This window comes from Equus quagga, chromosome 18, assembly GCF_021613505.1.
Source record: "Equus quagga isolate Etosha38 chromosome 18, UCLA_HA_Equagga_1.0, whole genome shotgun sequence".
Taxonomy (NCBI): Eukaryota; Metazoa; Chordata; class Mammalia; order Perissodactyla; family Equidae; genus Equus; species Equus quagga.
In genome coordinates, this window is record NC_060284.1 from 49,315,121 (window position 1) to 49,340,179 (window position 25,059).

Consider the following 25,059-nt stretch of genomic DNA (forward strand, 5'->3'; position numbering starts at 1 on the left):
CTCTTCTGGCTGCCCAGTCCCCACTGGGGAGCACCTAGACCCTCTCTTCTCGTTTCCTCACACTCCTCCCTTCCTTGAAAACCTGCAGAACAGAAAGAAAGCAGATAAACAATGATGTAAATTTTTCTATTCACTCATTTATATGATAACCATTTCATGGCCTACTCTTTGTCAGCCACCAGGATAACAATGAGTGTGATGTCATCCCTGACCTTGGGCTGGCATTCCATCCCAGAGAACAGCATGTCCTAAGGCAGAGGTGAATCACGCAGATGTGGGTGAAAAGCCACAAGGCAGTTTGGGACCACTGAAGGTTAACGTGTAGGCAGGAAGGGGCAGGCACAAAGACCAGCGGCCAGGCCATGGAGGGAACATTGCCCCACAATAAGGCATTCAGACTTCACCCTCTGGTCACCAGGAGCCAAAACAGTTTTAACTAGGCTAGTCACAAGATCTGTGATGCATTCTCACTTTTTAGTAGGATGCACTTTTTTAGTAGGAGAATCTGGTTTACGTTGTTGCCTTTCCTGGGAGAGGTTTATATTCTAATAAGAGTTAAGACTCCAGCTAAATGGGGCTGGCCCAGTGATGTAGCAGTTAGGTTCAGGCACTTTGCTTTGGCAGCCCGGGGTTCGCGGGTTCGAATCCCAGTCACAGACCAACACACTGCTCATTAGGCCATGTTGGTGATGCATCCCACGTATAAAGTAGAGAAAGATTGGCAACAGATGTTAACTCAGGGCCAATCTTCCTCACCAAAAAAAAAAAAAAAAAAAAAGAGGACTCCAGCTAAATAAATGAAACTCTACTATTAGAATTCAGGACTCACAGTACAGGCAGGGGAGGGATTTGGGGAAGAGAAATTGAGACCTGGAAATCACACTAGGAGAATCACTCAAAGCTTGACTTCTACATTCCCTACACCCTGCCTGCCCTGTTCTCTGTAACTGGAAGAACATTAACAGCAGAAAGAAAAACCAATGTCCCTGAGCCCCATCCTCACCCCTAGCTCCCACTTCCCTTTGTTAAAACTTTCTGCAGAGAGCAAGGACTGAGAGGATCAAAGCACTTACTTCCTTCCCTTTGATGTGTGGTCAGAGACAGCTCTGATATCAGAGGCGTGTTGCATTTCATTAGACCTGATCTTAAACTTCCTAGAGGTCAGGCAACCATGCTTCTTTAACCTGGCTGTAACCAGGTTCACTTCACTGGAAAGATCAGCACTCTCCAGCTCCCTTCAAACCCGTTAGGAAATTATACACGTAAAGAAATTGGAGTGTAAATATCTTTTCTTGTTCTATACTGCTTTGCATTATGGAGCCTCTGTTCAAGCTTGCTTTTCTGCCCAAACAGCCCCGATTCTGCATTCTGGATTCATACGCCTTGCTCATATCAAATTTTGGAGCCTCAAGCGGGTATGAAAAGGGGTAAGTTCTGCTTTGAAACCGGTTGTTTTCAGCTGAGAGCCCTTGTTTTCCCTAAAACAACGTCTGCAGCCTCAGCTGATTGCAAGCCCTGGGTTTTCCTTCAACCGAGTTGGGCGAGCTCTGGATGATGGCGCTGGATTTGCTAGTGGTACTGGAAGCACCACAGTACAAACTCCAATTAGCCTCTCTCCAGAGAAAATATTTAACCACAGATTTTCTCCTGTTTATAAGACAAATGGTTTAAGCTGTACAAGCTGCACTTATGCCCTGAAGGAACATGTTTCTTAGTACATCTTGATTTCAGGCTGCATTCAGAACTTGCTACAGGAAAGTGCTTTTAATGGAAAAACCAAGAATTTCATGAGGTAGGTCTGCTCACTTCCCAGGCCAAGTTGGGGCTCAGGCAAATCCCCGGGCTCATCTCCTCCGTGACTGACCTCATCATGTCTGCAAAATGGGGAAGTAGTTCTTGACACCACTCGGTGGGGTCAGATTCCCCAAATTTATCCTTAGGATATTAAAAAAAGAATGAAAGTTGTCATCCAGAAGGAAAAAAAAGAATGAGAAGTCTGTTGGACTTCCTTATAATTACTTTATGCTTTCACAATTCTTCTTATTTTCCATTACTAGAGGAAAGGATCCTTCTATTTCAGTGCTTAGGGCTTCTAAAAGTCTTCCTCTAGCCCTGAGTGGGAGTGGGCCTCATGGTCCTTTTCCCAAGGGCCCCTTTCTTGTCTTTGTGAGTCTCAGGGCTGGGTCTTATACCTTCCTCTCTAAGCTGCTCCTGACCCCTTGGTCCTTGCAAGTCTTGTTCCTGTCTGTAGAGAGCAAGGCAAATGCCCCTGCTTTGTGGTTGTCCCTAAGAACAATCACAAGAGCCCTCTGCTTGGTGGAGTTGTCTCCCTACTGACCTTTTGGAGATGGGGCTAAGGGAACCCCTGAGCATGGGATGTGCTGCAGCCCTTGCTCCTGATGCTCTTAGCTGATGCTGAAGACATGACTTGCAAACAGACAGCCTGGGCTTAAACTCCTGGCTCTGCCGCTCACATCTAGGTGACCCTGGCAACTCTCTTAACTGTGCTCAGCCTAGTTTCCTCACCTATAAACCTACTCAGAGCACTGTGTGGGGATTATGTGAACCAAGGCACTCTCACTTCCCCTCTGAAGATAATCTCTCACTCCTCTTCCTCTTTCTTCCTCTCTCTCCAATCTAACTACAACAAACTGATGATGGCGTGCCCCATTTGGGCCTTGGCCTAAGCTTTTCTCTTTGGCTGGAATGCCCTTTCCCCACTTGCTTCCAATCCTATCCTCAAAACTCAACTCTATTTCCTCTGGGGAGGTTCCTCTGAGAGTTAGTAACTCCCCCTTCTGTGATGCTCTAGTACTCCAAATATACATCGTGACGTGATAAGTACTGCAGGTTTATCTACCTGTTTCAACTAGAATAAGAAGAGCTCCTCAAGGCAGGGAGCAAGTCTTTTGCGTCTTATCTTAGGTGGCACTTCTGTTAATAATAGCTACCTTGAATTTACTATCTGCTAGGAATGTGCTGCTCAATCATTCATTAATTTGCTCACTCACAAAGGTTTATTAAGTACCTGTAGTAGTCTATAATTCCTATTTTAAATGCTTACCATATGTGTGTATCCATACATTCTGAAAAGTTTGGCATTTGCAATTTCTAATACATAGGATAATCATGTCCATCTGCCCTCTGTACCACTGGCCTTCGTAAATTGGTAAATGCCTTGATTCTTAGCCTTGAATACGAAACAGGATTGATAAGGAAAAAAAGCTCTCTTTAAACATATTATAATGAAAATTAAGCATATGAAAAACAGCTTCTAGGGAGAAAGGAAGACTGCAGAAGAACAAGAATCTATCAGACTTCTCAACACTGAAAATAAGAAGTAAAAGGGATAATTAACATCTTCAAAATGTGGAAAGAAGGAAATAACTTTGAACCCAACATTTTAGAGTCAGCCATGACCTAAGGAGGGCATCATGCACTGAGGAGTATCATCACCTCGCTTCTATATCTTGAGATTGAGTGAGAGAGAGAGTACGAACAATGTAAGCCTGAGTCAGTATTGCGGCAGAAGATATGAGGAAGAGTGAAGTCTTGTTCCGCCAGACACTCTGTTCCTAGGATGATACATGTGATCTCAATTCCTTGTTCTTCCTGTGCCAGCTGTGGCACCAACTAGGGTTGTGATGGTGGCAGCAAACCCCATACTTAATGTGCTGCCTATAGTTCCAACTATAACTGCCTTCACCACTCCCTCCTTCCTTCCTAGTGATTGGAGGGGCAGTGGCATCCTATGTCCTTCTAACCAATGAGAGAGTGATTAGGAAACATTTCTAATCACACTCACCAAGTTCTGTAGAAACCATAACATTGGACCAAAGCAACCTGGAGTGGCTGGGTTCCAGAAGTATGTCACCTGGCTACAGAACCTCAATTTCTGATTCCCTGTTCTTAACTATACTCTAGTGGTCAGATGTAATGGCAACAGAAATGAGGGTGGTGGTGGAAGGGAAGTTGTTCCTGGAGGCTCTAATAATCTGCTGAACAGCAACCAGAACCTTCCTTTCATTAATGCATGTAGTGTTCCTGTTGCATCAAGTGCCCTTTGGGTTATGAGTAATAAATCTCTTAGTCAAGTAATAGATCATTGAGGTTGTTACTTTTACTTTTGGCAAAGCTTAAAGTCAACCCACATGGTTTGGAGAGTAGGGCATATGTCAAACACAAAGACCAAACCTAGGCATTAGCAAAGCATTAGCAGAGAGACTTTGACCAAATGGAAAAAGTGCTGACTCTTAGTAGTTAGGCACTGGGCCAGGTGCTGGGCAACAAGACAGACCTAGTTGCTGCTCTCAGAGTGTGCTAGATAATTTCCAAAGATGGCTGCCACCATTTTTTTTTTTTTACCTTCTTATATGTGCATACCACTCCTTTATCGGCGAGCGTTTATTTCTCCTCCCCTTGAATTTATAGACAATAGAATGAAGCAGAAGTGATATCCTGGGGCTTTTGAGCTCAGGCTTTGAGAAGACTTGCCATTTCTGCCTTCTTCCTCTTAGAATCCAGCAGCTATGCTGTGAGAAGTCCAAGTCATGTGGAGAGGCCACATGTAGGCATCCCAGTCAACAGCTGTAGCTGAGCTTCCACCAACTATAGCTACATAGTTAAGCTAGGTTAGACATGCCAGCCTCGTCCAGCCCCCTGACACCATGTAGAGCAGAATAATCACCCTGCTGAGGTCAATCATCCTGCAGAATCATAAGAGTTAACAAAAACATTGTTCTAAGCCACTAAGTTTTGGGTGGTTTCTTACACTGGAGTAGGTAACCGAAACACAAAGCTTCTAGTTCAGTGGAGAAGATAGGCATTAAATAGGAGATAACTGTAAAATGTGATGAGTGTGCAAGGTACTGTGGGAGAATGGAGTATGTCCCTAAACTGAGAGCTTAGGATGAGTAGGAATTAACTAAGTGAAGAGATATGAGTGTTCCAGAGAAAGGCAAAGACATGTGTGAAGGAAAACACAAAAGAGTGCAGGGCACATCTAAAAAAGCAGACATAATTTTAGTGCAACCTGATCTTGGAGTGTGAGGAGGAGTAAGGTGAGAAGAGAGAAGTTAGTATTTAGAATTTGGAAATTATCATAAGGAAGATCTGCGAAGGATTGTAAGCCAGAAAGCAAGATAAATTGATTTGTGCTAAGTTTCATCTTGACTACAGTGTAATGTGGCGTGCGAGTACTAACAAATCCAGCCAATTTTTATTATACCCATTTTTTTGGTAACTAGATGGGAGAATGGAGAGTCTTTTGGGGTGTGAAACTCCCATCCTACTCTTGGCTGGTTTGGGGCATGTGGTACTTTTATTCTTGGCCATGGCAGCTCTGGTCCCCAGGCTTGGCTGCCTTCAAGTTAGCTAATGGGTGGGACTGGGGCTAATGGTTTCCATATGAGCTGCCTCTGAAAAGCTGTTGGCATGGACTGGTACAACTCCATCATCAGCATTAAAAATCGTTGATCAGTCTATCCCAGCAACCCACCAGAGACGCCTGCTGTCTTACAGGAAATTCCATGCTCCTGGGCCAAGCCCATTGTTTGAATGCCCCTGACCATCTCCCGAGGAGCTGCTCTCGCTCCTAGCCAGAAAGAAGAAATAGATATGGACCCAAACAGACTGGAAAATTTGGGCAGGAAGCTTTGAAATGAGATGCAGCTTGGAAAAATACAGATTGTTACATCTGGGAGAGAAAATAATACATCACTAGCAATCCCTGCACACACACCCCCACCCAGCAAATATATAAATATATTCAAGCAGAAGAGCAGAGACAGATTACAGTCAAGCTAACAAGGCTTAAGCTTCAGTCCCTCAATTGTACCGACCCCTTCCAAGTCCTTGGGCGAGCCTAGAGATGAGTTCTTCATATGGCTTTGTAAATTTGCAAAGGTAAGCTACTTTTGCATTCTTTTTCTTAAATTGAACCCCCCCCCAAACTGTATGAGCTTCATGCTGCACAAAACCTGGGCCCACCCCTAGGAAGGCCAAAATGTTTCATGACAAATCAGTGACAATATTTGTGGTCACTCTGCTAAATAAGAACCTCTCTTCCTAGTTCACGGGACTCTGTTGGAATAATTCCTTCAGGCCACCTGTAATGAAGTTAGGCTCAAACCCTTTCAGGGCGCGTCTCTGGCTAAAGCTGTGAGTGAATACTGGGTTGAGTGTGTGCAGGCAGAGGTAGTGCGTCATATGACTCTAACACTGGTCTTCAGCAAAGTCATGAAATTAAGGAAGTATATTCCAACACCACCAGCCTTTCTGATGCTGAGCCTCTCACGTAGTGTTAGACTCTCCCTTTCATCTCATCTTGGCTTTGGTGTAAGAGCCTGATGGATTCTGTTCACGCTGAAGTAGATATGGCTGATAATTGACCAAAGGTATCTTGGGATGGAGGTTACTATCTTCATATGTTACCAGGATTCAAAGCCTTAAAGTTAAAAAATTGTATTCTACTAATAGAATTAGTTTCAGAGATAGCTCGTATGGACCCATAGGATTTCTGAGAAGTACCTTAAAACCATTCTGGGCTTTGAGGGTTAGGCTGGCCCTCTGTGAGGGGTGAATCCTGGGATTCTGGGAGGCACCACCTGAAGCAGCAGGAAGAAAGCTTGAAATTACTTTTTCAAAATCTCATATACACTTGATTATATTCCATATAGAAAACTGTTTTAAACTATTTCCTATTGAGTAAAATTGCCCCAATAGGAGGCTGCAGATGATTATTCTGTGGTCCCCTGTACCACTTTGCCATCGTTTCTTACAAACCCCTACAGGTACGCGTACCCCAGTTGGAGAAGCACGCTTTCACTTATTCAGCATGGAGTTCGTGGGAGCAGCTTTGGCTCACAAGAAGGCCTCCTCACAGCATGAGACAGAAAGGAATCTCCAGAATCTGGAAGGGTTTCATGCTTGTTAGATTTCAAATTGCCATCCTTCAGGGCCATGATTCGTAGCCAGTCCCCTAACAGTGCAGACATGTGGCAGAGCCAACACCCCCGGCACAGACAGGCTGGCTTTGCTAGAGGCGCCATGGAAACAGGGGAAGTGGTGTTTGTTGACAGTGGAGGTGTGCCTGGCTTGGCTAAGCGTGGGCTTGTCCTTTCTGAGCCCTGTAAGTGATGCCTAAGCCAGGGGAGCATGCCTCATTGCCAAAGCCTGGAATCTGGCCCTTTAACACTGATCACAAAATGCGTCTCCCACCTGGCCATGCGTGTCCTTCTCTGTGCTCCTTTATCTGAAGTTTAATGCTATCACATTTACTGAATGATAATAACTTCCAATTCATGAAGGTGGACGCTAGACTCTTGACACTGAGCAAAAAGGTGACATAAGTGGGATTGGTCTTTGACTCTTTGCCTACTTCCCCGTCCCCTCCATGTTCTATGTCCTTTGTCCCCCTCAGAGTTCCCCCTCCTCCAGCACACACGGCTCTGGTGATTCAGACTTACAGTGGGTCCCTCTAACCACAGTGAGTATAAACCGAGGCGCCTGGGACTCAGTGGCTCATTCCTCTTAGAAATATCCCAGAAGAAGATTTTAGAAAGATGGCAAATAATGCTAACGAATAAATCTTTAATGATGAACTCTGAAACCCCTACAGAGGAGTTTTACTTTGTTTTGCTTTGTTTTGCAGTGGGCCTTCACAGGGCTCCTCGACTCATCACTCTCCGCTATGGAAAAGCCAGGTCGTCCCAGGAACCCCTTCAGCCACGCCACGCTCTCAGTGTTGCTCAGCCGACCCAGGATTAATATTTGGGGAGATGAAGAAACATATTTCCAAATCCCAGAGGGGATCCCTTGGGCCAAGCTCTACTCCTTCAAGATGTACGAGTTGCCGCACTGATGTCTCCACCTAGAACTTGTAAAGATACTCATGAATTTCCACAAGCTGCGCACCCACTCCTCCCAGGCTAAGTGCTGGATAAGGGGATCTCCAGCCCAAGAGGCCTCTCCTGCAGGGCCTCTGGGGTCCTTGGTGACCAGTGCACTCAGTCTCTTAGGAAGCCAGCCCCAGCCAGCGAGGTGCATGGAGTCCACAGAAAAGGGCCCGGCCTTCTCCAAGATGTTTGTTGGTAAGATAACCTCTCATGCCTGCTCCTCGACTTGTTGCTACCATCCAGCCTCGGAGGCCACTTTGTTCTCTTCTTCCCATTTTTTTCTCTAATTGTGCTCTTGTCTCCTCTCCACACACACATACGTCCACCATACTGTCCTTCCTCCCATCTGAGTCATGTCTCAATCTTCCTGCTTTGTTTCCCAGATGCCCCTTTCAGGCACAGCTCACCCAGGGAATGCTAACCCTGCTTTTGTGCAGCGTCCTGTGCAGCCCTGCCCAGGAGGAGTCCAAGCCCACAGGGTTCCCCCTCCTTAGGTCAGCTGTGGAAAGCCAGGCTCAAACAGTGGGTCCTACATGTTCAAGGTCCCTGGAGAGGATCGGGGGGGAAAATTCCAATAATTGCAGATGAATCCAAATTATGGGGAAAGTGCCAGCTGTGATTTAAGATCAGATAAAGGACAATGCAAAGGGGGAGAGTAGGAGGAGGGTGACACTGAGAATATCTACTTATTTCCATTTTTGTCATCTTGAACGTTAGCTAAATCACTATGATCTGCGGCCCCATTATTCTGGCTGGCTAGTGCATCAGGCCAAGAATAAAGCAGTTAATTTCCAAGTAACTTTGACTCGCAATGCGGAGAGCCTCTCAGCACGTCAGAGCCAGCCACGTTACGAGGTCACTGCTCCCTTTAACAGCCTCTAGCGGGAAACACAAAAGCCTGCATACTGGCTGTGTTCCCTTGCCCTGGACTCCATCCTGTTTGGGTGGGTCTCACTTGCTTGGCATATGTGTGAAGGCATCTGTCTGTTTCCCCTACTCTAGTTTGGTCTGAAACTGATTTTTTCAAAATCTGTTATGTATTTAGGATGTGTCATACCCCGAATGCTGAGTTTCAGTGCTTTTAAAGTAACTTGTACAATTAATTACACTTTATATACGGGTTATTAGAGGTTGAGCTGGCAGGAAGCATGTATGTATTGGGCAAGAATAATATGCAGATGGTATGTAACAACTAAACCAATAGCTAACATTTGTGTAATGCGCTGTAGTTTGCAGAGCACTTGCATATGCATTATTGCTTTTGGTCCTCACAAGAACCCCCTTGAGGTAGGTAGCAGAGTAAAAAAAATTATTACTCCCATTTTACAAATGATAAATATGGGACTCAGAGAAGTTATAAGTGGCACAGTCAGAACTCTAGATTAGAAATTTTACTTAAGAACTCGCAAGCTGAAGCTGAAAAATATGCAACTTTAGCTCCTGGGGTTCTTTAGTTACTTTGTTTGAAATTCTCTGTTAGCCTGCACTGACTTTTATTTAACATCTTTATTGAGGTGTAACTGACATACATAAAACTGCATGGATTTAAAGTGTACAACTTGATAAATTTTGACATATGTATATACCCACGAAATCAGCACCATAATTAAGATAATGAACATATTCATCACCCGCAAGTTTCCTTGGGCTTCTTTGTAACCTTCTTCTCTCTCCTTCCTACCTTCCCCAGGGAAACACTCGTCTGCTTTCTGTCACAATACATTAATTTGCATTTCTTAGAATTTTATATAAATGGAGTCATAGAGTATGTAGCCTTTTTTATTTTGCTTCTTTCATTTGGCATAAGATACATTCATGTAGCATATATCAATAATTCAATCCACTTTTTTATTTTTGCTGAGTAGTATTCCGCTCTATGGATATACCACAGTATGTTTATCTATTCACGTGTTGATGAATATTTGGGAGATTTTAGTTTTGAGCTATTAGCAATAAAGCTCCTATGAGCATTCATATACAGCTCTTTATAAAGACAGATGTCTTTATTTCTCCTGGGTCAATGTGTAGAAGTACAATGTTTTCATCAAATACTGTGTGTATGTTTCACATTTGATGCAACGCCCAAACTGTTTTCCGAAGAGGTTGGACCACTTTACATCCCCCCAGCAGCGCAGGAGTGTTCAAGTTCTTCTCCATCCTGGCCAAAACGAGCTAGGATCAGTTTCTTTATTTCAGGGAACCTAATTGGTGTGTAGTAACATCTCATTGTTGTTTTAATTTGCATTTCCTTAATGACTGACAATGTTGAGCATCTTTTCCTGTGCTTACTTGCCATCTGTATAACTTCTTTGGCAAAATATCTGTTAACATCTTTTGCCCATTTTTAATTATGTTGGGTGTTTTCTTATTGTTGAGTTTTAAGAGTTCTTTCTAAATACTGGATCCAAGTCATTTATCAGATATATGCTTTGCAATTACTTACAGTCTGTAGCTTATCTTTTCATTCTCCTCAGGGCATCTTTTTAAAATTTTGAATAAGTCCAGTTTACCAATTTGTTCTTTTATGGATTGTTCTTTTGGTATTGTATCTAAGAAATCTTTACCAAAACTGAAGTAACAAAGGTTTTCTCCTATTATTTCTTCTAGAAATTTTAGTTTTAGGATTTACATTTAGGTCTGTGATCCATTTTGAGTTAATTTTTGTGTATGGCGAGAGGTATGGATCAAAGTTCATTTTTTGCATATGGGTATCCAATTGATCTACTGAATAAAAAACTATTTTTCATCCCTAACTGCCATTGCATCTTTGCTAAAATCAGTTGTCTCTATGTGTGTATGTATTTCCAGGCTATTCAATTCCATCAATTCATTTATTTGCCTTTATGCCAATACCACATTGCCTTGATTACTGTGATGGTTAGTTTTATGTGCCAATTTGGCTAAGCTATAGGACCCAGTTATATAACCAAACCCTAATCCAGGTGTTGCTGTGAAGTATTTCGTAGATTTCTGTGAAGGTATTTTGTAGATGTGGCTAACATCTACAATCAGTTGACTTTAAGTAAGGGAGATTACCCGCAATCATGTGCATAGGTCTCATCCGATCATTTGCAAGGCCTCAAGAGCAAAAACTGGGGTTTCCTGGAGAAGAAATTCTGCCTCAAGACTGCAACCTTAACTCCTGCCTGAGTTTCCAGCCTGCCCTATAAATGACATACTTACCAGCCCTCACCGTCATGGGAGCCGATTCCCTCAAATGTATACATATCTCCCCCTATTGGTTTTGTTTTTCCAGAGAACTCCGACTGATATAATTACTGTAGCTTTATAGTAAATCTTTAATTCAAATAATTTTAATCCTCCAACTTTGTTCTTCTTTTTCAAAGTTTCTTGGTCTATTTATTTAGTAAAACAAAGAAAGGCGAGATGACATTCCACTGAGTGTTCAGGAGGGATGTCCAAAACAAGATAGTCCGAGTTGGACCATAAAGTTAGGAAGTTTTCTACAAATAAATATAGCAGGATGGGTGTAATTCCAACACAGGAGGAGGAAACTGCTTGAGCAAAGCCTCAGAAGAATAATTTTTCCAAATACTCTGGAAATTAGAGTCAGCCAGTGTGGCTAGAAAGTAAAGAATACAGAAGTGATGCCAATATGTTTGAAAACATATCTTGGGTTAGTACACTTTCACTTCCAAATGAAGAAACCAATTGAAACTGGCTTCTGTACAAAAAGAATTTGCTAATACAAATAACTGAACAACTCGAGGGTTTATAGCTTCAGGCATGACTGGTTCAAGAGAGCTCATTCTTTCTCGCTCTCTCCCCCTCTCTCTCTCTCCACTGTCAGCTTGGCTTTTCTATGTGGTTTCAAATCTGACAGCCCCAGGCTTATATTACCTATACGACTTGCAGCTATATAACCTGCAGTCCTTGTAGAAAGAAAGCTTCTTATTTTCACACTAGTTACGCTAAAAAAAAAAAAAAATCCCAGAAACAAGTCTCATTAGACTAAGTCAAGTTACATGTCTACACCAGAACTGAAAACTGCGTTCCAGGATAGATACACTGACTTACTAGAGCTGGGTCATTATTGGAGTGGGAGAAATGTAAAGTGGAGGTCAATGGAATTACCACATCCTTCTCAACTTCCTCTCTCAGTGACTAGTTTTTGCAACCTCAGTATTCATTTTTCATTTCATCCTTGAGACCTTCTGTTGAATGCTGCTCTCTACATTGCTTCTTTCGTTTTTTAAAAAAAACGCCTAAACTTCTGCTCTCTTCCCCTGAAGTGTCAGTTTCATATGTGCTCGTTTCACTACATTGTATTGTCCCTGACCGTTTGTTAGTCAGTTCTCTCCAGAGTTCTAGTTTATTGCTGTCACCACTGGAGTTTGCAATAGCTTTCAATTTGGCTCCTTTGTGAATCTCATTAATATGCAGTTATCACCTCTCTCCAGATCATTAACAGACATTAACCAAAACCAAACCTAATAATGAAATCTAAAGATTCTGTGGCAATAACTTTCACAGGGAACTAGGGAATTTGACAGAGGAGGAATTTGGGTAGGTAAATGGAAAAGGTCCCCTTTCCCAGCACACAGAGTTTTCACCAATCCCTAAAGGAGACTTTGAGAGAAAAATGAAAAAACCATAATGTAAGGACAGAGAGATGGAAATAGATGCCTTAGCATCTTTTTCTGTAAATTTAGGGTAAAATTCATAGCCATGAATAGCTACGGGTTTAGGAAATCTGAGGTTATAAGCTATGGCTTAATGAGAGCCCAATTAGCAAGGCTCCACGGAGCAACAGTTGAAAAAAGAATTTAGTTTTTGGCTGTTCTTCTTCATGTTCTGAAATATTCCCTCTTTGGTCTAAAAGATGTCTCAAGCTGCTTTTTTCTGGCCTTCTAGTTCAGTTTTAGCTTGACTGTCACTCAGAGTGTGATATCCTTACTATTGCTGAAAAGTAGAAGCTGCTTCCGTCAACCCGCAGTTGTATTTGTTTTTGTGAGTTGGAGCTTTTCCTGTTCTAGCCACTGTCTCGATTTTGGCTGATCTTCATACTCTTCACATCCATGGATTCAAGCCCATCATCATCTCCCATCTGGACTACTGCCGCAGCTTCCCAGCTGGCCTCCTTACCTCCGTCCTTGTGACCCACTCCCTATTATGCCCCAATCCTTCTTCCTTACTAACGTCAGAGGGAATCTCTCTAAAACACAAATGAGATCATATCACCTTGCATTTTTCACAAACAGATGAACTGACGTGCATAGAGAAACTATGTAGCAGGGCAGACATTATCACCAGTGGCCTGTTTTGTGTATATGGAGGTAAGGAAGTAAAAAGCAACCACCACTGAATGGAGTAAGGATGTGATTGTCTGAATGCAGTTTGGCCATATGCCTAGTTCTATTCAATGAGTTGTGGGGGAAGTGATATAAGTTTCCTCTAGGCTGGAGCATTTAATTGCCAGCATGAGACCCTCCTGTATTGGGAGTGTGGTCACAGAGCTTCCATCAGCCTGAGTTCCTGTGCGATTACAATGAACAGAGCTTTCCTACCAATCTGTATTGAACATGTAGTGTGAGTAACCAATACACCTTTGTTGTCTTGAACAATCGAAATTCTAGGGTTGTTCTTTACGAAAGCATAGCCTAGACTATTCTGACTGATACAGATATTGGAGCTGAAATAAGAATGCTATTGTAACAACAACAAAAAACACCCCAATGTGATCCAAAAAAATATGTGACATTGGCTTATAGGCCAGGTGGTAGGTGGTGAGAAAACTGATATTGAAAGCTGGGAAGTTGACAATCCAAGTTATTTAATGGGAAAGCATTTGATAAAATGGTCACCTTCAATCATTTTGGAGGCATATAATGGACTTAATTAATTTATAGATCCTTGAGACAAGATTGGAAAACAGAATATTGTAGTGTGCAGTGGTTTCAGTTGGCTATGTTTGGCAAGGCACTGTAAGAAAGAGATGCACTCAGAAAAGAACTGGCTTGTTTGCAAGTGGGAATGAAAAAGAATAGAGAGGATTCAAAACTTCAAGGACTAGTGGGGTTGCAAAGTCAACTACTTCTCAATTATTATGTAAAAAGATAAGAATGAGAAATGCTGTGAGCAACAAAGGCTAATTAAAACTCAGCTTTCTAGGGAGGATCAAATTAACGGTATGGTCATTGTACACAGTTGTTAAAACCTCTGAATGGAGTGAGGTGTCTTAAAGTAAAGATCCAATGAAGAGTAGGGTGCCAAGCACATCCTCTTAAGAGAATAAAAGCACTCAAAGAAAGAAAATACAGATGTAGCATGTACTTGAATTAAGTCTAGAGATAGATATGGGGGTGAGAAAGCAAAGAAATAGCAAGTAAGGGTGTCATCTTTCAGAAAGGACTGAGAGTGCAGGTAGTGACACATAAAGCTGACTGAAATCCAATATATGGGGAGTTTTCATCTAGGGAGTTTTCAAGAGAGTTGTAAACCAAGGAATCATGGGCCTTGACTAAAAAGGTGGTGACTGTTGAGACCTATGCCTCTAATCATCTAGGGCAGGAAGTGGACTGAGACTCGAGATCCCTAAGGAATCATATTCCCCAATGCCTATTTCAGATGCAGTCAAAAGGGATAAAAAAAAAAGAAGAACCTCCCTTAGGGTAGACACAGCAGTGATGGAGAAAAATGGATGCAGGTGCTCTCTCAATCTGAAGAATAAAAGATTAATCAAAGTACATTTCTACTCCAAGTAGGGAGCCTCAAAAGGTTAACCCAACAGGATTCAGCACTACTACAGGCCAGTGTCTGCTGTACATCTCCCATTCTTCCCCTTTCTGAGTAGGAGCATTTATTATGGTTATCTTGTCTCTATTCCAACAATGTGAATTGGGGAGTGGGGACAGATCAGTTGTCTTTTTGGTTCATAGCTGTTGAGATAAAAAAATGCCACATCCAGACCTGGTGTAGAAATTACGATCTAAGATACTATGATGAAGGAAATTCTGTGCTTCATTCAGAGATCCCAGACTTTGAATTTAAGGCTTGACATGATGGGATATTTAGATTGTCTCCTTGGGGAGGGGATGAGTATGTTCTGCGTGTATTCAGAAGATAACACTAAATACATAGAGACTGAAGGCAGACTATCAGATATTTCTACTGTTGGCCAATACTCAGTCCTCCTCTCTCTTGGGGAACATGAAGACTGTTCTTCCCTACACACTTGAAATTAGACACGGCCATATGATTAGCTCTGGCCAATGGGTTGTGGCCTCTGACTCTGCCTGTTACCAACTGAGATAACTTGCGTTACTTTAAGACACCTTACTCCATTCAGAGGAAGGAGGCTGCATCAACCTGGGTCCCTGAGTGACCGGAATGAGCAGAGGTTTCCTGCCAACCTGATTTGGACATGTAGTGTGAGTGAGGAGTATACTTGTGTTTTAAGCCACTGAAATTTTGGAGCTGCTTGTTAAGCAGCATAACCTTTCCTCATCTGAAGGATACACTCACCTTTCCCAAAGGCAGAAAGAAGAGGTAGCCCCAGATTCAAATTCTGTTCTGTCTGGCTCAGAGGTCAAAGCTTGGCCACTACCTCACTGAGCTGAGCTGCAAGGGGATTACTAAAGCCAATCCTCGAACTAGGGCTGATGAGAAAAAGTTCAGTACTGTATAGCTTCAAAAGAATTAAAACATGAAGATATTAATACAACATATGGGGTAGAAGAAGATAGAGGGAGACTAATATGATTGACCAGAGAGTTGGGGGATGAAATTGTAAAACTTTACCTGGATTAGCTTATTTTCCTTGTGTAGAGAAGATAAAAAGAATATTAAGATAAAAGTTAGAGATACTTAAAAGACAGTAGCTCGGGGAATTACATAAGAAGCAGTTATGGAAGTAAGCATTAATTCATCACGTCCTATGCAGAAGGTGCTACAGCACACTCTGAGTGGCAGGTGGCTACATTTGTGTAGTGAGGGGTCAGATGGGGGGAACAGGCATGATAAATGGCAAGGAAGAAATTGAAAATAGTTTGTATAGGTGACTGAACCAAATTTAATATCTCTGTTTAATCTTAGAAATTGTGAAAAGACTATGACAGTTGAACTTTGGCCTAGGAATTTTACCTATTATACAATAGTCAAGAAATACATTTAGATTTTTGTAGAATTTGGATACTTTTATATTTTCCTTGAAAAGTGCTATGTTTTCATTCTTACTTTTTCTTAATGTTATCTGTTTTAATAAGTTTGTTTTCCATCAATGTAACAATGCGACTTCATAGTTATAAATCTCTCGTAAGTATAAATTATATATAGGAGATTGAGCCTGAAACTGTAGTCTAGAACACCAGACCTTGGAAAATCTTGATGAGACACATTATTACTTCACTGCCATCTGGTGGCCATGTAGCTTAATTGCAGGAATAATATTTTTAGTGTGGCAAATGAAATGTGTTGAAGATGTGTCTTCATATCATATAGTAACAGCTGCAAGTGTTTTTTTCATTGCCTTATTTCTCTGTCACTTTCTTTGCCATCTTTTATATTATTTTTCTCTACCTCATCTTTCTTTCTCTTTTTCCCTTATTTCAGATATAGCATATGATTATAGTCAATAATATATAATCTATGTATTCAAGATAGGAATGTTTCTGAAGGAAAAAGCAAGAGAAACCACTGATCCTGCCGATACCTGTAGCCATGATTTCAGAGCCTCCCAGCTGATGGAATAAGAGATCTACCAGAACTTCCATTCATTTATTTGCCTAACATTTACATAGGTCCTACTGTGTGCCAGGCACGGTGTCAGGTGCTAAGAATTCTGAGACAGAAACTGCAGTACTTGCCCTGAAGAACTGCATTATCGTATAGGGAATAAAAGAAATAACTTCAATATAGTAGGATAGAGATTATCATGGGCCACTCTGGAGCATCCCGATGTTCAACCCTACCCTTGCAGACATTTTTGGTTACTTTCAGGTAAGCAAGGAGCTCTTAGGAACAGGCCATACATATGTTACACAGGGCCCCATCCTAGACTTGCCTCTTTCCTCTCATTTTTGGTACACTTGATATAGGGATTAAAATAAACAATGTATGTAAAATACTTAGATCAGTGCCTGGAATTTGGGGATCACTTGAAATGTTAGCTAATGTCATTTCTCCATTTATGTATTCATTATACTCTATGCCAGTCACCTTACTAAGAGCTGAGAATACTAAAATGAAAATACAACCCTTGACTTTCAGGAGTTTGTAAGACTAGTGGAGGAAATAGATATGCACATAAATAATTTCAATGCACTATGGTCATTGTTAGATTAGTGTGTTAGGAGTAGGAGGGAGAACTATATTAACCTTGGGGAGCCATGTATAGCTAGCCTTTGAACTGTCAAATATAAACTAGATTTGGCCAGGGTATCAAGAAGAAGAAGAACATTCTATGTAGAGGGCACAGCATGAGTGCAGCATGCAGTGCAAGAGCACATAACCTATTCAGGAAACTACAATAATTCAGGACTACTGAGGTATAAAGTGCAAGGAGAGAAAAGCTGGTACAAGGCTAGATGGGTAACAAGATCCACATCAGGAAAGGCCTTGCAGGACATACCAAAGAAATTAGAATGTATATGGTAGACCAGGGGTGATTCAGACTGGTAACCTGAGGGCTTTTTGGCTAAGGGACATTTTGTTTGGTTTGCACAGAATTGAAAAAGTAACATACCTAGACAGGTCACAGTGCAAACAGCTGAGCACATATTTTACTAACAGTCCATGCCATGAGTTTGTGTTGCCTGCAGGTGTCTGTGTTGCAAATCCGTTCAACCTGATGGATCATAAAAACCACTGGAGTGTTTTGAGCAGGGGAACATCACCATATTTGTCTCTCCCTGGTGGTAACATGGCACATGAGGTAGGAGAAGTAAGAATTAGCAATAGAGACAAGTAAGAGGCTTAAAATAGTCCAGATGTGAGAGCCAGAATGAGGGCAGCAACAGAGGGGATGGACATAAGATTGATTTGAGAATTAGAAGAATTGGCAGGACTTGGTAAGTGATGGTTTATGGATTTTGTCGGTTGGTTGGTTTTTTGGTAGTGGTGGTGAACAGGAACAAGAAGGAGGAGTCTAGAATGACTCTCAGGTTTTTACTTGGGCAGTTGAGTGGATGGTAGGTGGAGGTACAAGATGTGAGGGCAGCTTAGGGAGCAAGACTATGTGCTGGGTTTGGACAGGTAGAGTTTGAAGATTGTGATGGATATTCTGGCAAGGATGGTGGTTGGGATGGATCACAGACCAGTGACAAATTGTAGAGTTGAAACTGGAATTGGAAAGGTTCTCAGGTACCAAGTACATATCTCTTACAACTCACAGACCAGGGCCTCAAGCCTGGAGTCAGGGTAAGAATGCGTTAACTCTCCTATGGCTGATTGAAAGAATTATAAAAAGAATAATAGTGATAATAACAGTAACAGTAATGCAATAATTGCCTTTAATAGAATTCCAATTGTGTGAAAGCCTGGATTAATTCATTTATTCTTCATAATAACCTCATATAATAAGTGTGTTTAATGTCCCCATTTCATAGATGTGGAAACTGAGGTTTAGAAAAGTTAAACAGCTGGCCCAGGTCCCATAGTAGTAAGGGGTGGAGCTAGAACTTAACTGTCTTCAGAGTTCTAAGCTGGTTACCATGCCACTATTCTGACAGTGTAAGCAGATAGTGTAATACGTGGGATACCAGAGAGGTTGGTCTCTTTTGATAAAGTGTCCACCCTCTCTCTCAATCTGCACCTGTGCCTGAAATTTTAATTTTAGAAATGTATTTCCTAGGGTCTATAAGGTTTAGGAGAGAAAGTTTCTCTAATCCCACTATTCCAGGCCTAAAAATCTCTGGGAATTGAAGACCAAGTCAGAGTTTATAGAGGTTCTCAGCCTGATTATGCTTTAGAATCACACAGGGGACAGGGCTGGCCCAGTGGTGTAGTGGTTAAGTTCATGGCTCCACTTTGGTGGCCCAGATCCTGCCGTTTGCAGGTTCAGATCCTGGCCGTGGACCCCCACACAGCTCATCAAGCCATGCTGTGGTGGCATGCCATGTATAAAATAGAGGAAGAGTGGCAACAGATGTTAGCTTGGGGTCAGTCTTTTTCACACACACATACAAAAAGAATCACTTGGGGAGTGTTTTTAAAAACTACTAATGGGCTAACTGGTCTGTGGATCACTCCCAACATACACACATGCACACATACACACATTTTTAAATGATGATTCAGATTTGCATCCAGGATTGAGAACTCATGTTCTCAATGTTCTGTGAGATGCAAATTCTCAGTAAAATGCAAATCAGAATGGACCTCTGAGGGTGGGCCCCAACAATCTGAGTTTTATCAAGCCCTCCTGGTGATTCTGGTCAGTGCTTTCATGGAGTTAATGAGCAGCCAAGGAAGAGTATAACAGGCATGGGGAGAGGATTCAGCTCCAACCCTGGAGCAGGAGGGAAGATGATGAAAGGGGAGCCTGGCCAGACGACCAACTTCTCTTCTGGACAGTTGGAAAAGTCTGATCTGTCCTTCTTGAAATGTGGGCTCGCTGGTTGTGTTCATTCACACAACCACTTTTGGGAAAAGGGAACATGGAAGAGACATTTGTTAAGTATACGTTACATGCCAGGCAATTCCCATACATAGTTTTCCTTAATCTTCGCAACCACTCTGTAAAAGGGACCTCTTTTATCTTCGTTTTATAGAGGTGGCTAAACTGAGTGGAGTTGGTTCTGCTTCTCCCCCCGGAGGTCTTGTGGGAGGTGACAATAGCCAGCTGGAGAGAAAGGCCAAAGCCTATCTCCTCCCTGGAGCAGCTACTAGGAAAGGTGAAGTGGAAGGCATGGCCAGAAGGTGGCTCCACGCTCAGTCTCTCCCTTCTGTCTCCCTGGGAGTCAGGAGTCTAAGGATCAAGGAGACCGAGGCTAAAGCAGACACTGTGCGGACTGGGATTCGGGAGACCTGTGAGTTGGAAGACTAGGTTAACCAGAATTTATTTTTTCATAGTTTTTGAGGGGGAGGAAACAGATACCACTTGCTGGGAAAGTTATGTGAAGGGAGGATGCCTTCTCCGCATCCCCAGAGAGCTAAATGGAACCATATTGGGCCCTCCCCATGCCACTCAGGGGAGATGCCTTTCAAGGGAGTGGAGTGAAATGTTTTATTGAAGAAACTCCAAGAAGGGAGGAAATCAGCGCAAGAGAGGGGCAGCCTGACAGGTCGGCAGATGGCAACAGCCCCTTTCATGCATGTGGCTGAAAGCTGGGAGCCAGTCCCTCTGAAGGCATAGCAGTAGTCCACAGGTCCTGATGCCTTTCATCTGCCTTCTCGCAGCTTTGGACTGACGGGAACTAGGAAATTCACAGCAATCCTATGAGAAACAAATGGGGGCCCACTTTCAGAGTCTACTTAGCTGATAGCAAATGGAATGGAAGCCCTGGAGTCTGCAAACTGGGGCCTTCTACTCAGTTTAGCCACCTCTATAAAACGAAGATAAAAGAGGTCCCTTTTACAGAGTGGTTGCGAAGATTAAGGAAAACTATGCATGGGAATTGCCTGGCATGTAACGCGTACTTAACAAATGTCTCTTCCATGTTCCCTTTTCCCAGAAGTGCTCAACAGCTATATGGTCAAAATATCATCAACTAGTCAGTTTACTTTTCAGGCCAGTTTTCTCAACTGAAAAAACAAAAAAAGAAATAATGACACCCTCTTCTCCTGGGGCACCAGGAAACCACAAATTTGAGTTCCCAATTCAATCAAAGGAATATTATTAGTTAGCAATAACTGCACTGTGGATAAACTTCTCAAGTCCTGATATTGCCACTACACGAGGATATTAGTGAATAATAGGTAAATATCTCTTTTCATTTGACAGTTTACACAGCTTAGAGTCCATTTCAATTATCATGGTCTGTACTTTTACAGGTCTTATCTTACCCAATTAGATAGTCATCAATTGCAAATTTATTAAGCATTTTAAAGAATATTATGAGATAAAGATGGCCTCCCTAACTGAATTGCCATGATTACTTTTAGAATGCTTCTAGGGGCTGTGGCCTCAGGAACACAGCCCTTCCCATACGGCTCTAGAGTCACCATGCTTTCTAAAACAAAAATCTGGTTAAATATTCGCTCCGTGGAAACACGTCTATTGAAATGTTCTTAAGACTCCTCTACCCATCAAATCCACCCTCCTACTCTAGTCAGAGTGAACATCTAAATTATAACTCTAACTCTGCTTAAGACCATTTACAGCTCTCTGTCACCTACAGAATAAAGCCTGAGCTGCTTGGCTTGTCATGGAGGCTTCCCGGCACACACGCCCTAGATCCTACTCACACCTCTAGCCTCCTGTCTTACCCTCCCACACTGCCTTTCACATTGTAATACTGCCTCATTACTTGTAGCTCCACCCACATTATGTGGGTTCATGCCTCCTTCCCCAACTTTGCACCTGGCTGGATCCTATGAATTCTCTAAGATTCATCTAGACATCATCTTTGCCAGAATGCCTTACTCTCACCTCCACCCTTCCTCTGCGTCTCCAGAGCACCAGTTTATATTTTCATCATATAGCCCACAGATGTGAAGATGAACGTGCTTTACCCTATGGCAAGGATAGTCCCAACGATCTTTCCTTGACTCCCTCAGGACATGTTTCATTTGGAGATTATTTCCTTCTCGATCTCTAGTTGCCCTCCCAAGGTCTCAGAATAATATATCTGAGAAATACTTAGTATATAGACTTCCTTCCTTGTTTCCTTTCCTTTTTCCCTCCCTCCTTCTATCCCTTCCTTATTCCCTCTGTCTCTGGGGTCAGAATGACTGGATTCAAATCCAAGCTCCACCACTTATTAGCTGTGTGACCCTAGAATAGCTTCTTATCTTCTCTGAGCCTTATTTTCCTCATTTGGAAAATGGGAAGAGTCATATTCTCCAGAGAGATATTCCTCTCACCAGATTATCTAAAGGATTAAATATAAGTACATATAAAATACTCAGAACAATGCCTGATACAAGGTAAGCACTCAAATATTTGCTAATATTATTACTAACTTTCTTTGACCTGTTGAATGAATAACTAAATAGTAATCAACATTTAATAGCAATCCCTAACCCTGGAATCTAAGTTAAGCTGACTGGTATTTTGATGTGGGCCCAACCCCCATTCACTTGCACAAATCCCTCTGTCTAGGATGCTGCAACCAACATTCCATACCAGAACTTCAGTCATTTGACTTCAGACTTGTTCCCCCTTAAAGTCTTATCAATCATTTATAATGCTCTCATTGAAGTAGTCCTAGACAACCCCAGCTGGAAAGAATAATAACTCATATTTGTATGGCGCTTTACAATTTACAAAGCACTCTCACAGACTCTCGTTCTTTTGATCCTCCTAACAGCGCTGTGGGGTAGGAGGAGCAGTTATGATTAGGATTGTTACCATTTTAAAGAGGAGAATACTGAGACTCACCGAGTCTAGGAGCCTTGGTTCCCACAGCTGGCAAGGCCTGGAGCTGGGCTCATCTTCAAGTTTTGTGGTTCCCGGGTCTGAGCTCCTCATGCTCTACCACGCTTGTGTAAGCTCTGAAACTCTCCAGCAGTGGTACAGGACTGGGGCATCCTCACACAGGGGCCTAATACAGCGTTGTGGAGGCTGGCAACTTATGCTTTTGTACTGATCAGTTTAGAGACTCGGAATGTCAGGGTGAAATGGGACTTTAGAGATGATCTGCTCAAGAACCCAGGATTGGAATCAGATTTACTGAGTCCATACCCAGCATTGTCACTTACTGATTAACCTTGAGAAAGGTATTTAACTTCCATGTGCTTTAATTTTATCAGCTGTAAAACACGGCTAAAAATAGTAGTCACCCAACAGAGTTGTTGACGGATCAAATGAGAGCATTCATTTACACACTTAATTATGAATATTAGCCATCATCATTAACATGTTCAAGTCACAGCTAGTAAGACTATTTGTAAGTTCATTGTCCATTAAAGATGTAGAAGACTAGGTCACCTGGACCCATCCTCACATTTTATAGGCAAGGACACTAAGACCCAGTGAGCCATGGTAATTTGCACAGCTTGGAAAAGCAGAGACTGGAACCCAGAGACTGGATCCCTAACTGGGACCTTTTACCATTTACTGTGAGTTACATCCTCTACTAGGTCTGTGGGAAGGTTACTCAGTCATTCAACAAATATTTATGCCTAGCCCTGAAATATCCACTGTGAAGGATTACAAACATTTCTAATTTAGTTGGATTGGCAAGTGTTAAGTAATAACGCATTTAAATCAGCACTTAATTGTTAGAACAATTCATATAAGGCCATTGGTGGGATGCCTGAAGCATGTGGGAGAGGAAAGGGCTACATTAGTTAAGTAATGTAATGATTAGCAAGCATTTTATTGAGCTCCTAATTGTGTCATGCATTTACTAGGCTTCAGAGATCCATGGTCTCTACTCTTAAGGACTTCACAGTTTAGATGAAATGACATATGTGTAAATGAATAATTTCGACACACTATTTTATAAAAATCCACAAGAAACTATTTACAAGGACTGTGAAAGCACAGATGACTATAGGAGCACTAAGGAGATTATTTCTAAGTCTGCCTAGGGAAAAAAAGGTCCAGGAAGTAACGCTGGAACTGGGTTCTGAGGTACAAATAGGAGCTTGCTAGTGTATAGAAGAAGCCACTTACAAGAAGAAGAAAAAAGGCTTTGCAAAGGCCTAGACAAAGAGCATGGCTCATTATGTAGGGAACTGGAAATTGTTGTACAGCTGGAGTTTAAGGTGTGAGCTAGATTGTGTCAGGCAGAGTCAGGAGAAGCATGCGAGGCCAGATCACGGCAGTCTTGACTACCATTCTTGAAGTTTGGATCTTATTATGTAGAAAATGAAAACCTGGCACAAATTTTGAGTGGAGAAATAACCAGGGAAGACTGGAATCTTTTTCTTTATTCCAGTGGGAATTTTCTGATGTTTCTATAATGAACATGGATTACCATGATCGTCAGGAGAAACATCTCATTTCAAAAAAAAGCAGGATCACTCTGGTATCACTGTGGAGGGTAGACACAAAATCAAAATGGAAACAAACAAGTTAGGAAGCTGTTGTAGTACCTCAGATGCAAATTGTTGAGAAAATAGATCAAAATTGGAGAAGGAAGGCAGTGAAGGCATCTAAGAGAACGTGAAAGAGGGAGACTGGCGGGGGGGGAAATGCGTGGATGTGAAGTGGCTGGAGAGGAAGGGGTCCAGCACAACTCCCTGGGGTGCTGGTTCGAGACTCAAGTGTCTGCCAGCTGCTTTTCGTGATTTCTTTATTTTCAGCTAGACTGAGTATGCTCAGAAGAGAGAAGTCTCCCTCAGTCTCTTCCCCTGTCTCGTTCAGAGCCCCGCTCCTCTCTAGCTCTCTGTGCTCATGGACCTGAAGACTGGGGAGCATTGGAATATGATGGCTCTGGTTAGAGTTGTCAGATAAAACAGAGCACACCCAATTAAATTTGAATTTCCTATAAACAACAAATAAATCTTAGTATGAGTATGTCCTATGCAACACTTGGGATATGTTTATAGTCTTAAAAAGCCACTGTTTATGTGAAATTCAAATTTAACTGGGCATCCCGCATTTGTTTTTGGTAAATGTGGCAACCCTAGTGCTGCAATGTGTGTGTGTGTGTGTGTGTGTGTGTGCGCGCGCGCGCAGTAGAGAGCAGGCACAGAGAGCTATAGCGAAGTAATGGAACATACAAAAGACTAAAGTGACCTTAAGGAGCCTTCATCCTGACATAGGAGGCAGGTAAGGCACAAGACACAAAAAACGCAGAGTCACACTAAGGGAGGCAGTAGAGCGGAGTGACTTACAGGAGAGACCTTCTGAGGATCGCTGGCTCCCTTCTTATCCCATCTCTAGAAGCAACAATCTGAATCTGGCTTCCTATGTGATTTCCTCATGGACAGAACATGCTGATCTGGGGACAATCCCTTCTGACCCACATGAACAGGACATAGAGGACATTATTTAGTGCATTAATGTTGTGTTCAGACAGTCTGGGTTCAAATTCTAGTTGCATGGCCTTTGGCAAGTCATTTACCCTTTTAATATATTTTCTTCATATGTAAA

General features: G+C 42.3%; 1 long non-coding RNA gene across 1 annotated transcript in view; it reads left to right on the plus strand.

The window, feature by feature from the left end:
- The first annotated feature begins 1,683 nt into the window (after nt 1-1,683).
- LOC124229907 (uncharacterized) overlaps nt 1,684-25,059 on the plus strand; it is a 38,263-nt gene continuing 14,887 nt past the window's right edge. Inside the window, exons 1-2 of the long non-coding RNA XR_006886016.1 lie at nt 1,684-1,792; nt 7,652-8,090. This is a non-coding gene — a long non-coding RNA (uncharacterized LOC124229907). The remainder of the gene's footprint in view (nt 1,793-7,651; nt 8,091-25,059) is intronic.